The sequence below is a fragment of the Orycteropus afer genome, unplaced genomic scaffold (genome assembly GCF_000298275.1).
Source record: "Orycteropus afer afer isolate SDZICR_OR568_19922 unplaced genomic scaffold, OryAfe1.0 scaffold00314, whole genome shotgun sequence".
Taxonomy (NCBI): Eukaryota; Metazoa; Chordata; class Mammalia; order Tubulidentata; family Orycteropodidae; genus Orycteropus; species Orycteropus afer.
In genome coordinates this window covers 2,317,557-2,327,680 of record NW_006921901.1, presented here as the reverse complement: position 1 = coordinate 2,327,680, position 10,124 = coordinate 2,317,557, and the positions used below count along the sequence as shown (strand labels likewise).

The following is a 10,124-nucleotide window of genomic DNA, read 5'->3' as shown; positions in this document are numbered from 1 at the left end:
GGTCAGTTGTCTGAACTCACCAGCCACTTTTATCCGCTGGAGAGTGTTGCGTCTATCTACTTCTGTAAAGATTTATAGCCTTGAAAACCCTATGAGGCAGTTTTATTCTTAGAGGGTCTCTAAAAACCCACTGTCATCTAGCTGATTCCAATTCATAGCGACCCTCATTGAGTTTCCAAGGCTATCAGTCTTTAGGGAAGTAGATTGCCTCATCGTCCTGCTGCTGAGCAGGTGGTGGGTTTGAACCGCTGACCTTCCAGTTAACAAACAAAATGCCATACCTACTAAGCCACCTGAGCTCCATATGTGGTCAGTCTGAGTGGAACTTCCACTCGACTGCAATGGATTTGGTTTGGTTTGAGTTTATATACACTGAGGGCTTGCTGAAGAATCGGATGTAAAAGGGAAAAAAAAGGAATTTTAATTGCTTTCTCCTGCTAATGAACTCTTTGGGTAAGAAGCATCAAAATTACATGGTTATGGGTTTATTCTTGAACAAATAAATAAAGGATATGAAGTTACTTGGAAGACCAATGTGGTAGTTATGTTTTTGTGTCAACTTGGCTGGGCCTGGTTGAGTGGCTGGGCAGCTGGATGTAGTACTCTCCATGATGAAACTAGTAATCACCTCCATGGTGGAATCTACTGTGAGCAGCTGAGTAGCTAGCTGCCTTAGGGAATGTGGTCTGCCTCCTGTATATAAGCAGAAGCCTTGGGGAATGGTCTCTAGCCTATGAAATGCTTAGACTCTACATGTAGCCGTGTGGTTATTCAGCAGCCTACTATGCTCTGCTGACCTTGGGACTTAAGTCAATGGCCTGCCATGTGGTTTGGTAACATCGGGACTGTGCCTTTTTACTTGTCAACCTTGGGGCTTCTCAGGCTCAGCAGCCAGCAGCTGTCTGAGTGAAGAAATGCCTCTAGCTCCAGTGGGCTGAGAGCAAGAGGCAGAGCTGGACCCCAAAGTTGAAGGGCTTTCACCCAGTCCTAGAGCCTGGCACATTGAACTTGGACTTAAAGCCTCCAAATTGTAAGAATAAACTCCTGTTTGTTAAGGTCATCCCATTTGTAGTATATTCTTGTCAGAGCGGCACTAAGTAACTAGAACAACCAATCACTTACTTTGCCCCACACTCATTGAAACACTCTAGTTGTAGTTCTTTTGGGAAAGGTCCCGATTTAGACCCACCCAGAAGTTCCGCAGAAGAAAGATCTGGCAATCCGCTCCTGTAAAGAGTGCAACAGAGTCTAGAAAATCCTGTAGGGCAGTTCTACCCTGCCATATAGGGTCGCTAAGTCAAAATCAACTGGAGGTCAAGGAAAGGTTTATATATGGAAGGAAACTTTCTTTGTTGGTTACCAGGGATGGGAAGGGAGTGGAGGGAAAATTCCTAGATAGGTTTGTAGATTTGGAGCTCTGGTGGCATAGTGCCTAAGGCACTTGACTGCTAAACAGAAGCTTAGCGGTTCAAACCCACCAGCCACTCCTTGGAAGGAAGATGGGGCAATCTACTTCCATAGTGGTACTGCCTCAGAAACCCAAGTAGGGGTAGGTGTCGCAGTGAATCAGTACATAACAACAACAGAGGCTGAAAAGTATCTCCGGTAGCATAGTGCCTAAGGCACTTTACTGCTAACCAGAAGGCTGAAGGTTCAAACCCACCAGCCACACCCCAGAAGAAAGGTTAGGCAATCTACTTCCTTAGAGATACAGCCTCTGAAACCCAAGGAGGGGTCACTAAGAGTCAAATGGACTCCAGGGCAATGAATTTGGTTTATTAGTGGTTACCAGGAGTAACCAGGGGTAGGAGAGAGGGGAAGATTTTTTTTATTTGGGTGAAAATTTACAGAGCAAATTCACTTTTCATACAGTAGTTCACATACACTTTGTCTCATTGACATTGACTACAATTTACCACAATGCAATAGCTCCCCTCCCACTTCCTCCCTATAGTTACCTCTTCCCTGTGTCCATCCCTCCATGCACTTCTGCCCCCTGAGCTGTCTCCCTGTGCATACCTTTTTCTCCCATGATTGTTCTCTCCAAGGAGTGTATCTACCTCAGGTAAAAGTTCAATTCATATGCCTGTCTTTTGTTTGGCTGGAAGCCACAGGTGTGGGTTCAATTCCAGACCTGAAGGGCAGCTAGGGGCCATAGTCTCAGTGGTTCCACCAGGCTCTGTCAGAGCAGCAAACCTGGTCCAAGAGGGGAAGCTTTTGTTTGCAGAGCACTGACTTTATGCTAATGGTGGTGGAATATTTTGGAAAGGGATAGCAATAATGGTGGCACAACATGAAAAATGTCATCAGTGTCTCTGAGCTGTAAATGTTGAAGTTTTATGTTGGTGAATGTCTTGTGTATGTTTTCAACATAGTAAAAGTGTAAAAAAAGGTGTAATCATCAAATACATATGCATACAATCGTCAACCATAAATCAATCTATCTATCTATCTATCTATCTGTCTGTCTGTCTCAACTAGAGGGCACCTAACAACAACAGGCCGAGCAAGTGCTGAAGAAAGCAAAAGGTTGTAGTCATAGAACGGTGTACTCTGAAGGTAAAGCACAAGACTGTACTTCAAACTTGTTTAGGCGTCCAGTTAAACTTTTAATTAATACTTGTGTGTAGTAGTAACTATTAGATAAACACTGAGTGCCTAGTATCTACCTTATATTCATTAATAAATAGGAAATTAGGCTCTTTTTAAACTCATTGTTAGCTGATCTGCCTAGTTTGGGGCTGGGTTTGTTCATTTATGCTGTGTCTTGGAAGAATTCATTGAATTGTCTGTCTCAGGTTCTTGATAAATCAGATAAATCAGAAGACTTAAAAGATATAGGTATTGGTTGTGGGTTGGTTTTAATTAAGTTACTCTGAAGTATTTTTGGAAGTAGATAGTACCTAATAAGCAAATGTAAAATCCGCATATAATTTACACATATCTTTTTATTGGATGATAATCTTTTTGAGGTTATCAGGGACAATTTTATTCTATACACAAGAAAACCTAACACAATGTCTTGCATTTGGCAGGTATTTAATAAATATGTTGAACATGCAAATAAATAAAATCAAATTCACTTTCTAGGTGCATGTGCCATGTTATAGATAATTACAAGTATACTAGAGCTTGCAATTGCAGAAAAAAAATTTGTTAGGAATAATTGTGATAGTGTGTTGAGCTTAAAAAATATAAATACTTACATTTGTACTGTGAGGAATTTAAAAATATAATATTTCGTGACATATCTTTATACTTTTTCATTTTCTTAAATTCTTTCAGGAAATGTGATGCCCAAAGTGTTTCACTTCTAAATATTGTATGTTAATAACGTTATTGTTTGCTGTTAATTGCCGTTGAGTTAGTTACGACTTACAGCCAAAAAATCTTTCCTTATCCTCAGGTTTACAGTTAGGCTTTAACTTGCAGTTCTGAGAAGTAGGTTGGAAATCCCTCCCCAGTCAACTACAGAAATTTGCAGGATTTCTTATCTAGAGAGGTTCCTCGTATGCTTAGGATATCATTCCACTGCCACAATATTGTCAAAATTAGGTTCTGCTCCTTTCTTCTTAGCATTAATTAACATTCTTTCCTATAAGATTCAGTGATTCTTCCCAGCGTCTGTCATTTCAGCACGATGGTAATAACCCCGGAAGCTCCTGTTGCTCCATTGTCAGGCAGTTACCGGATAAAGGCTTTATTTTAATTGACTCAGAACCCAATTCCCTCAATTCCGCTTTCAAGAGCCAGACCGTGCTAAAGCTGAGGGACAGAGACTATACTTGATTGTTCTTCAGTGTAACTAAACTCTTAGAGGTTGGACCTTTTTGATAGGTGTTGGACAACCTTTATACGTCTTAATGTAAAGAAGATAATATATTGCTCAGGAAATATTTTAAAACATTTCAGAAAAAAATTCGATGACCATAACTTGTATAAACTTTCAATGAACTTGGGATATACGCTAGTAAAAATTCTTAAATCTGCTTAAGTATAATAAATAAATGTTCTAAATTGTTTTAATAAAATAGTTCTAGGATACAGAATTAGTAACATAATTCAAATATTTAAGAAACAGAAACGAGAGAACAAATGTAGTTGACAATGCATGAAGAGTGAGAAAAAAAGACCTCTGCGACAAGCGCCCGGCTAGCTCAGTCGGTAGAGCATGGGACTCTTAATCCCAGGGTCGTGGGTTCGAGCCCCACGTTGGGCGTAGCGTCATTTTACTTTATGGTATTTTCATAATATACTTAAAAATCGTACATTAACTGAGAAGAGTTGTTTAAATCAAGTCAATTTAAAAGCTTTTGAAATGAACCAGGCATCTGGAAGAAATACTGTACTGCATTTTGCAGCGAAAAATTCGAAAGTTGCGCTTGCGCACTTGAAAGCACAAGCTCCCCTTTCCGTTCCTTTCGCCGATCTTTCCCAACCTCCCACTCCAACACCGAGAAATCTCAAAGGCCACTATTTAAGGTTGAGATTGGCATCCTGTGTTTCTAGGCGTACTTGTACATTGGCTTGTATAAGAACAAAATTCTCAGCCGCAATTTTGGCTGCTTTTGTAAAACGTAGAGATGAGATGTAAAGGCAGTTGAGGGCTGTGGAGAACTCTTAAGAAGTACCAATTTATCTTTCTCCTGTTTTCCCTTTTCACCTGTCAATACAGGGCCCGTCCCTGTAAAATCCCCAAGGGAATACATAGTAATAAACAGTTCTTTCTGTGTTCAGATTTATACAAGTAGTGCATACATCAAAGTTTTCTTTCATTGTTCTTGGGACTATATTTTATCTGTTAATTGGATGCATATTGAGAAGTTAACATTCTGGTGAAGGTGAGTCTCTGAAAGAAAAGTACAAATGAACTGAGATGTGAAAAGTAGGATGGGCAAGTAGATATTTGAAGGAGGCGGGCTTTCCCTCTTCTTCCTCCTTCACTGAGAACTCGGAAGTCATCAGAGGACACCCACACATACTCCCACCACTACATGTAGCATGTTGCAGGCTCTCATCCGGGACCCTGGAAGCGAACGATCCATGCTCCTACCTGAAGCCTACCTACCAAAAGCACTGGATCCTGTACCCTGCGCATGTGTTCCGGCAACACTCTCTGGAGTTCATTTTTCTCTTTTGAATATTCCCTTCACCACACCAACATGCTGTTATTTCTCAATCTTACAAGGCAAAAACTTTAACTCAGTTTTTCTGTAGGCTATCATTTTATTTCTCTGCTTCCCCTTTGGAGCAAAAGTCACCACCCAGTTGTCTCACATTTATCATTCTTCTCATCCCAGCTCTTAGTCCTGCTAATATCTTTCCGTCAAAGATCAAACACCTGTAGTTGAACAAGTTAAAATTAGTGCTCATTGCTGGAAGAGCACACGTTAGGGGGAGTCATAGGGTGCCTCAGGAAGAAAGTGTTAGAACCTATTATAGGATTTGGACTTTGGCTGAGTAATTTTTTGGAAAAAGTCTAAGGAAGCGGGGCAGGGAGGGGGCTGATTTTGGACTGGGCACTTTCAACCAGTGGGAGCAATTCTCTGATCTCAATAAATTTTACCTGATAGGGCAAATGGAAGAGGGGATAAAGATGAAATTGGTAAAGAAATAGTCATCACTCATTCAGCAAAAGAGTGGAGTTTGTTGTTTTGTGCTGGACCATGACTTTGTTTGATGTAAGAGAGGAGAAAATGGTTTAGCTATGACAGATTAGTGTGTAGTAACATTCAGGTTTAGCTATGCCAGATTATTCTGTTGTTACAGTGGCTGTGACTTTTTTTTCTCAACTCATTCTAATCAGGATTTTATTCCACACCCAACTAATCTACTGAAACCTTTCATAAAAAGGTCACCAGTTATCTCCACATTACTAAATCTAATTTTCAATTCCCTGTCCTAACCTACCAGACCTATCAGATATTTATTGCAAACTTGATTCCTTCCTCCTGGATACATTTTTTCCCTTGGCTTCTTGGATACTAATGCTCTCCTGATTTCTTATACTCACTGGTTCCTCCTTTTCTCTCCTACCTCTTAAACTTTGGAGTGCCCAGGGCTGGGTCCTTGGTTTCCTTCTTGGCTCCATTCACACACTTGGCATGGTAGTTAAGGTTATGTGTCAACTTGGCTGTGCCTGGTTTTGAGTGGCTGGGCAGTTGGACATAGTGATTCCCCAAGATGAGATGGGTAATCAACTCCATGGTGGAATCTACTGTGAGCAGATGAGTGGCTGCCTTAGGGATGTGGTCTGCTTCTAGCATATAAGCCTCGAGAAAGGTGTCTGAACTTTTTGGCATGCCTGGACCCTGCATGTAGCTGAGTCTTCATTCAACAGCCTGCCAAGTCGCCTGTCAATCTTGAGACTGTTTCTTGACTTGAACTAGTGGCCTGCTGTGTTGTGCGATAATCTTGGGACTGTGCCATTTTACTTGTCCACCTTGGGTTTGTCAGCCTCAGTAGCCAGCAGCTGTCTGAGTTAAGAGAAGCCTCCAGCTTCAGTGAGTTGGGAGCAAGAGGCAGAGCTGAAGGCCAAGGTCAAGGGGCCTTCACCTAGCCCCTAGAGCTGGACTTAACAAGGACTTCTAGCCTTCTAAACTGTAATAGAACAAATCCCTGTTTGTTCAAGCTATCATCCATTTGTGATATTTATGTTAGAGCAGCACTAGAGGACCCATACATGTGGCGATCTCATGGCTTCAAATACCAGCTATCTGCTCATGATTCCCATTATATTTACAGCCCAGATCTTTCTCAAACCTTACTTTTATACACATTTGGATGTCCAGTAGATGTCTCAAACTTAACATGTACAAAATGTAACTCTTGATCTTTGTCACCAAAATTGTTTTACCTGTAGTTTTTCTTCAGTTGATGCCAATACCATCTTTTTGGTTGTTTGTGTGTTGTTATGTGCTGTGGTGTTAATTTCAACTCATAATGACACCATAGGACAGAGTAGAACTGCCCCATAGGGTTTTCAAGGTTGTAATCTTTATGGGAGCAGATTACCACCCACATCTTTCTCCCAGAATGGCTAGTAGGTTTGAATTGTTGACTTGTTAGCAGCTGAACACAAAAACTTTGGGAACATTGTTGACTCCTCTCTTTCTCTCCCCCTACTATAAGCATGGGTATATTATGAACAGCAGTATATTGACAGGGAACTGCCAGAAACTCAAGAGGAATTCAGAACAGGATGTGGAATGAGGCATCTCACTTCTATGTCAGATGGATCTTGGTTGAAAGCAAAGAACAAATCTGCCCTGGAAGAAGTGCAGCCAGAATGCTACAAGAGTGGGCAGATGTAGTCACCAACTTTGGTCATGTTTTAAGAAGGGACCAATACCTGGAGAAGGGTATCATGCTCAGCAAAGCAGAGGATCATCAAAAAAGGGGAAGACCCTCAGTAAGATGGATTGACACACACAGTGGCTGCAACAATGGGCTAAAGCATAGCGAGGATTGTGAGACTGGCGCAGGACCAGGCTGTGTTTCCTTCTGTTGTAAACAGGGTCTCTAAGAATCAGACACGATGAGTCCGAATTGACTTGATGGCAAGAGCCCTGGTTCCCGGTTTACATCCCTTAACCTCAGCTAGGCGTCCATACCTGCCACTGTATAACTAGCTAAGTCAGAGATCTTGCTTTGCATTTTATTCAGTAGTAGAGAATTTCTAATATCCAAATTCAATTAAAGACAGGGTCAATGTGAATATAAAGTAGGAAACTTTCTTTTGATTATGTTTACTACAAAAAGGGATAATTGATTGATGATTCAAGTGGAAACTCCACTGGCAGATTTTAGCATTGAGAATTAGAATGGCCTTACTCTTAAAGACCTTACAAATTAGCGAAAAAGAAAAAATACCTCAATTAGATAATGTGCTTATGGGAAAAATCACTATTTTGCAAGAAAAGATACTGTGGAAGTATGGTAGGCCCAAAGAACATTACAGGAAAAACAAAACCCACCAAACCTGTTGCCATCAATTCTGACTCATAAAGACCCCATGTGTTACAGTACATAACTGCCCTATAGAGTTTTCTTGGCTGTAACCTTTATGAAAGCTGATCACCAGGCCTTTCTTCCCTGGTGTCGCTAGGTAGATTCGAACCATCAACCTTTAGATTAGTAAACAAGCACAAATCGTTTGCAACACTAACAGACCTCCAGGGAACATTAGAATATATTAGGAAGCTGGATGGCAAAACTGCACTTTCATTGTTATTCACTGGCTTAACATGGTTTTCAAGTTCTTCATGATCCAATCTTAAATGATATTAGCAATTCCTCAACTCAGTGCCATCCATTGTTAGGTGATGCTGAGTCACTTTTCAACTCACAGTGACCCTGGGTTTTCTAGCTGGTAATCTTTATAGGAGATTACCAGCTCTTTCTTCCACAGGGCTGCTGGGTAGGTTCAAACTGCTAACCTTCAGGTTAACAGCCAAGTGCTTACATGTTGCACCACCAGGGCTCTTATGCCACCCTTTGTTTTAGCAATACCAGATCATTCCCTTTAAGATTTTGTGTACACAGAAAATTCACATTTGCTTATGTTCCTATAGCCTGGTGTAACTTCTACGATTAAGGTTATTCAGTAACCTCTACTCATCTTTCAGGACTAAGGTTAAAAGTTTCCTCAGTGAAGCTTTCTTCAACTCACTGGTCAGAATTAAATTAACTACATCAGTAATGAGCAATTCATACCTGTCATGGCACCTGAGACATTCTGTTTTGTATAATCAGTGGTGTACTGACCCATTTTTCTACTAGCCTGTGAATTTCCTGAGGGCTAAAATTCATGTCTTACTGTTGAAACACTTACAATGTCTAAAGACCCTTAGTGTTGGGCTACTAAAATAGCACACAGTAACAAAGTAGACCTAGAAGTAAATTAAAAAGTACTATACCCCCCCCCCCCAATAAAAAAGGGAATCTTTTTCTTAATGCTAGGAAGGCTCTTTCAAGTGTTATTTGGTTTGGGGATCTTCACACATAAAGCATATGGCAAAACAAGGGAAAGGTCCACAAAAGGAAATCAGAATGTTTAAACTACAAGTAAGAAAGAACTTGGGGATATATAGCCCAGAAAATATATCAAGAGTAAATTCCTACTTTGTCTTCAAGTACATGGCCTCATAAAGTTTCAAGTATATGAGCATATATATATATATATATATATATATATATATATATATATATATATATATGTATATACTTCCCATCTTCACAGGTACCTAGACAGAATGAAACCAGCAACATTTTAACAAGAGGTAGTTCATTGAAAAGAAATTGTTGTTGTTGTTGTTGTTTGCGTCAAGTCAGACCCGACTCATACGACCCCTCCTTGGGTTTCGGAGGCAGTATCACTACAGAAGTAGATTGCCCCAAAGAAATTAGTACAACAAAAACAAAAATTTAAAAAATGAGTGCATATTTCAAACAACCCATGTTCTGAAAAGATACAAAGCACAAAAGAGAAGATCAATGACATTATGAATATATGTTTATAAAGCAGTTATAACTTTACATAAAAATTAAGTATCTTTATTTCTTACAGATGTAGACTTGCTTGTAAAGGAAACTGCAATATTATAACGTAAATACTTTGCTTAAAAGACGCTAACTATCCTGCCAAACATTCTCAATCCAAAGGGTCAAATATACTTCTATCCATGAAAAACTTTTCTGGAAAAGTAACATTATTATAACATTGACACATGAAAACCAAAACAAAGGATTTTAAAAAATAGACAAACATTAATATTTGAGATAACCAAAAAAACCAAACTCACTCCTATCAAGTCAATTCTGACTCATAGCGACCTCCATTGGGTTTTCAAGGCTGTAAATCTTTATAGAAGTAGACTGCCCAGTCTTCCTTCTGTGGAGTGGCTGGTGGGTGTGAACTGCCAACCTACTGAGTGGCATAGTGCCTAAGGCATTTGACTGCTGACCAGAAGGCTGGCAGTTCAAACCCACCAGCTTCTCTGCAGAAGAAAGACTGGGCAATCTACTTTCGTGAAGATGTACCATCTCAGAAACCCAAAGGGGGTCACTATGAGTCAGAATCGACTTGATGGCAGTGAGTGTGGTTTTCTGAGATAACTTGTAAT

General features: G+C 40.2%; 1 non-coding gene across 1 annotated transcript; it reads left to right on the top strand.

The window, feature by feature from the left end:
* The first annotated feature begins 4,146 nt into the window (after positions 1 to 4,146).
* TRNAK-CUU lies at positions 4,147 to 4,219 on the top strand. The gene has a single exon. It is a non-coding gene; the product is annotated as a tRNA-Lys (tRNA).
* Positions 4,220 to 10,124: the final 5,905 nt, after the last annotated feature.